A 6384-nucleotide genomic window follows, 5' to 3' on the forward strand; every position below is an offset into this window, starting at 1 on the left:
GCTTCTAGTAAGTCTTTAAAGCAGTCTTTGGGGAAGGCAGGCAGAATTAAACAGACATGTTGGCATAGCAAATCAAAGCATGGGTGCATTAGGTTCTAACTAAGACTTGTCTCCTTCACTGTTAGTGAATTGACAGTAAGTGTCAACAGAAGCACATTTGCTCACAGAACAAAGATTAGAACCAAAAAATAGCAAAATACTCAAGCAAGGCCCAAAGAAACAATTTTAGTTTGCTCTTTGTGTTTAGCAAAGCTCTGTGGAAGTTTGAAGCAGCTGGGGTTTGACATCAGAAACCACAAACTCCTTGCAGGGCTTGGGGACTCCTGCAGCTGCTCCTGATGCAGCCCTGAGCAGAATGCTGCATCTTGTTAAACCATTTGGATTGGGTCAGCATGGAAGGGCCTGTGTTAAACCAGGCCCAAAGAGAAATGCCAGGCAGCCAGGTCAGGACTCATTCAGCACCCAGCCAGGGTTAGGGTACAGCCACAACTCTGCTGTTCAGCAAGGGAGAAAAGCAATGAATCCCACTTGGAAAAGCTGGGGGCTGGATGGTTGCCCAAATAACGGGGCACTCCTAGCAGAACAGAAGAGCTTAGGAAATAGTCCTTGAATAAGAGCTGGAAAGGTTCTGATCCAGATTGCCTGTGAAAGAAGGATTTCAGTTACATTTTTTTAAGGCATGAGACAAGAAGAAGATGCTGATTTCTGCTTGCTGTGTGGAAGAACTGCTGAACACCTGCAGTGTTCCAGGGGAATCAAGAGCAGAGAATGAGTTCAACTAAACTGGTTTTGAGTAAGCAGCCTTTCAGGAAAGATGGAGAAGAGAGAAACTGAGAAACCTGCTGTGCAACAGCATTGTCTCTAATTAGTCCTATATGCATATTCACATCTGATAAATACTTAAGTTTAAACAAAACAAATGCAGTCTCAGCCAGTGTGTCACTTACCTTGATATAGTAATACATCTTATTCAAGTCTTAAAAATCTAGGAAGTTCAATTTACTGAATTTTGCTGCAGGAGTTTCCAAGAGGAAGTACAAATTCCCAGTGCATTTTCCAAAGTATTTGTGCATTTGGCTGCAGTGTGTGCTCCATCAGGTGTGACAACACACAAAAAACAGATACCTGCTCCCAGATGAATTTATAGTGGCTAAGGGATTGAATGGGCAATTTCAAAGTTTATAACCTTAAAAGACAAAGCTTTAGAGAGGTACAAAAGTAAAACTTGAGATGTGCTTGGTTCCCTGTAAAAGTCTAGATATGCATTCCAACAGTTACTTAAGTAAATTAAAAATGTGGTTGTGCAGGTGTAATCATTTCACCTAAAATACTAAAACTCAGACAATGGGGAAAAAAACTGATTGAAAACAAATTGCTGAAATCTTTGAATTTCTCAAAAGCTGAAGAGCACCAGAAGTCTATCCTTTTTTTCCAGAGTGAGTTTTTGTTGGGTTATTGTTTGTTGGGTTTTTAAGTATGTTTTTTAAAGTATATCATCCAACCTTTATTATTAGGAAAGAACTTAAATATCTAAATGAAATATTTATTTAAGTTTGCTCACTTAAATTTATTTACATACAATGAGTTTCAGAAGACTGTTAACCAAAATAAATCTCAGTTGGGTAAAGACCTTGAACTAGAGAGGCTGATAGCAGGAGACACTATTTAAAAGGTAACAGATTTTAACAGCTTTGTGGTACATAAACAAAAAGGGGTATCAAGATACAGAACTGGATTTTTCTGAAAACTATTTGTGTTCAAAATTATTTTAACAATTTACAAGGAAATGTTATTTCCTTATAGTCTTTAAAAACACATTAATACAATATAAACAATTAAGGCTTTTAAAATGCAAAACATTCAGTAGTTGAACTTGTAGATGCCATTACAGTGCTGGATAATGGTGTCACATGATGAGAAGTATTTAATTCACATACATTGGTACAAATGATACTGCATGACTAGATTTAATTGTGTCATGCACCTCTAAAACACAAGTTAAAAAAATTAACTTCTCCCCTCTCTTGGTCAATCCAGAGTCACTTGCATCAGCTTTACTTTGCATTTCCTTTTAAGAGAGATCAAGTAAGCATGGCATGACTAAGACTCACAGCTAAACTGCTGATTTAACACAGGAATTGCACAATTCTGATGGCATCTTGAAGACATTACTAATCTGGAAGTATTTTGGAACTTTTCTAAAATATGTCAGGCTTTGTGGGGGAGGCTTTTAAAAAAAAACATTTCATTGTAAAAACACCCAGTCAAGGCAGTTAAGATAACAAATATTTGACTTAGCACTGGAGAACTTGGGGTGACTTCTGTAGGATTCATTTTTGTATGTCCCATCAGTAATTTCTTCACTAAGCTTACATGTGTGTGTAAAAGGTGATTGTCACAACTAAGGGCTATGCAGCTGGTGACCTGATAAAAGGATAATTGAAAATTATTAAATAAAACCAAACTTTGATAAGAACTTGTTTTGCTGAAAGCTGTAATATAAACCAAAACTCTGTCATTTAACATTAAAGCTCTATCAGGCTGTGGGGAAACTGCTGACAGTATTCCTCACTCCCTTATAAAGAAGTTGCTGTAAGGAATTTAACATAACACTGAGCAAGATGTAACAGATTTAGAATAGATTTCTGTGGCACAAGTACTTGATACTTCTGTAGTTCTGAGAACTGCTATCAAAGTTGTAAACACTGATAACACATTGCAGAAACACAGGGAAAAGTTAATCACAGGTGCTCTGATCTGTCCAGTACAATCTGATAGCAACCTGCATTAACTGGGGATGTTTTTGCAAATACAAAGCCCATCCAAACCAGAACCTGCTTATTTCATCAATGTCTGCACTGTAACTCCCTCACCAGTCACACTTTCCAGCAGAATGTTACAGCACTGGTCATTTCAAGAGTTATCAAACTACAAGAAACCCTTGCTACAATAGGTTTGTCTCTTGAAATCATTGTACCTATGGTTACTTTTTAAAAGGGTTCTCTAAAATTATTTTTGCTTGCCAATCCCTAAGAGAAAGCATGTAAGCAATCCAGAAATGCAAGCATACCTGCTGTAACCTGAATCTATGGAATGCAAACATGTACTTATTGCAACTATTCATGATAAAAATGGAAAAGCTGGATTACAAATAGTTTAAAGTCCACAAGCAGGTTCCTTGATTCACTGCATCCATCTGCAGTGTCTTGAAGATACCACCTGCTACTATGCTTTTCCAAGCAATGGAAGGATTTTATTTCCACAGCAATATTTTTTTTCTGTAGCTAATAGAATCACTGGTAACATATAACCATGCAATTGGCCAAAATCCCCCTACTGTTACTCACAGAGAACCTGGTTTCAAACTTTCACTGTGAAGGGCTTCACTAAAACTCAATTGTGAACACAACTGTAATTAAGATAAACCAGTTTCTGGCTCTGGTTAATCTGCAATAACAAAAGCCCTCAAATTAACAGACCTGTTGCTGGCCTGATACCAAAATATTGGAGAGAAAATTGTCTGTTTTTGTAAATATTTTAGAGTCCCCCAAAACAAGAGATGAGCAAACCCAAGGGTGTTCCCATTACTCAGCTGATTTAAGTTTTAAAGTGATTTAATACACACTGGTGTTTCTTTTAATTACAGCTTTGACCTTTTCCTTGGCATGTGCTAATAAGCAGGAACAAAAGCCATCACAGGGTTTGTGACAAAAATACAAGTTATCCCAGCTTTTTTGGAAACACATTCAGAAGAAATCTAAAAATGTGAAACTAAGGAAAAAGTTTCAAAACTGCTTAGCATAAACTTAACTTTTCAAAGTTACAGCTGAAGTTTTAACTCAAAAAGCCCATCCAGATTTTCCTAAAGGCTTCAACAAGAGAACATGAACTCAAGACAGACAAGTATCCCATTATTTCATCCAGCTCTGTGATGGAGAACCTCAGTTTGTCTCAGCTAAAGGCTTTGGCTCATGAGACACTGTTGGATCAATCCCCTATGTTTCACAACAGGTGTCATTTATGGTGGATGGGACCTAAACTGAAATTGGGTCAGCACTAAAGGAAGTTCAAGAGAGTAATTAAAAAAATAATAAAACTTAGCTGAGTTTGTGTCCCTGTGCACCCCAAGGTGTCTGTACATTTGGCTGAGAGTCTGACTCTATCAAACAGCCCCCATTTCACTCACTGCCTGCTCTGACCAGAGCAGCAGCTGCCTTGGATTCCAGCACTGTTACACTATTTGTAAGCACTCTGCAGACTGAGCTAGCAAACTTTTCAATTCCTTTGAGTGCTAAAACTTCATCTGGATAATTCCCGAGGATTTCCCAAAAATAACACTATTTTGTTGTTGAGGCAGACATGGGATCTTGACTTTCTAAGGGTAATTAACTGAGTATTTAAAGATTTTAACCTTGAAAAACAAGGAGTTGCCCATTTCAGCACATACAGCTTCTCCATGAACACAAGTAATCCTACAAACCAGAAAAGGAATGAGGAAGGCAAATTCCAGCAAGTTCTCTAGAGAGCTCTCCAGCAAAGAGAGCTCAGAGTGATAGGAGCTGACATTGACCAAAACTGAACAGTAGGCAACTGACATTTAATAAGAATATTTGGAGCTATCAGAGGATCAGCACAGCTAGTCCTGACTTTACAGCACAGTGAGAGTGAAGAGCAGTGTGTCCAGGGACAGACACTGCCAACCTGCCAGGAAATGAACCTGCTGGGCATTAGCTAGGTGAGAAAATGTCCCACTGCACGCTGTGCCACAGCTATTTGTGTCCAAAATAACAGCAAAATTAAGGACAAAGCCTTAAACAATCTCTAGAGGTAGCATAGGGACTTTTTTGTTCCAGCCTCTCTTTCCTCCTCAGCATTCCCCTGTGGCATTTCTTCCCCATCAAAGCAGATCACAGCTGAGCTTGCAGCCACTGCTTTCCTACTGGGCAATCTGAAAAGAGGGAGCTGTACAGAACACTGACCATCAGACAGACTGTCCATGCCATGGTGTGAGAAGGTGTCACTCACCTCCTCCCCTTTTCCCACTCAGCACTAACAGTCTCTGGCTAGTTATGCTTGATAAAAAAGGATGTGCATTTGTCAAGATGAAATGCCATTTTCAGGCCTTGCACGTGACATTTGCTATCCCTGGCCTGAATTAACATTTTTGAGAGTTGGATTTTTCTTGCTCCCAAGGTGCTCATCATAGCACAGATGGAAAAAATGGGAGCATTTTGCTGCAACCAAACTACAGCTTGTTATTTTTGCTTTTCTGTAATATGCTTTCTCTAATGAGGATTCTCCATCAATTAATGTGCATTTCCTGAGTCACCTGTTCAATGCTGCAACCTTTAAAAATCTACTTTTATATAAAATAAGCTCTTAATTCAGTATGTTGTATTGAAGGATGTCCTTTGTATAGATTCCCTAATAAGCATCCTAATGCAAAGAGCTGATCCAAGCAATGAGCTGTTACAGAACTAGTGGAGCAGGAATGAAGAATGGTTCAGTTAAAAATACATCAGCTTTACCTTTCACTTTAGTATTTCCTGCTGAATGCACAAGAAAATTAATTTCAAGAACTCAAAACTGCCTTTTATTACATACTGGAAACTTTTTTCCAAGAGCTTGTGTGTACAAATTTGAAGAAACATGACAATGTGACATAGCAAGTGAGTCAGAGCCTGCCTGGCAGTGCCAGCAGAGCCTGTGCTTCCCCTGGAGCTCGTGTGAACTCCTGGGAGCCACAAGAGCAGCTCTGCACAGAAACTCTGAACACTTCATTTCTTACATGAACAACATGGACAGCTAACAAAATGTAGCTTTTGCATTGTGTTTAAGTGAATTTTCAGGAATGCTAAGTTCATTCTCTGGTGTTACAACCCTCTGGATCTGCTTTGCTGGCTTGCAGATTCCACGAGTGTCACGAGAAAACTGGTGGAGTTGAGCATTTACAAAGTGCCTTATAGAAAACATTTATCTCTACGGCAGTGCTCTGTTTTTTGCTAATCTTAAGAATACTTGTATGTAGCTTTTTTATGTCACAACTATAATGCAACAACAAAAATTCTATGATTCTGTTTTCTGTGCTAGCATTTATCTAGTGGAAAACAAGTTCTACTCTACTTTTCTGGACACTTTCATATGTATTATGTAGGTATTTGGAGCATGTACATGCTAAATTGTATAAATAGATTTAAAGTATAAATCTATACCCTTTTGCCAGAACATGAGCTGGAGGAAAAAAAAAAAAAAGGCAAATGAAGTAAACAGAAGTAGATATTGTCTTCCTGGTACTCCAAGATTAAATGGTGCAATATTGTTTTCCAAGCTCACTTCATATAGACAAAAGCAATTCTGTTCAGGTTTTTTGATCCTCAGATACTG

The sequence above is a fragment of the Melospiza georgiana genome, chromosome 13, assembly GCF_028018845.1.
Source record: "Melospiza georgiana isolate bMelGeo1 chromosome 13, bMelGeo1.pri, whole genome shotgun sequence".
Classification (NCBI taxonomy): domain Eukaryota; kingdom Metazoa; phylum Chordata; class Aves; order Passeriformes; family Passerellidae; genus Melospiza; species Melospiza georgiana.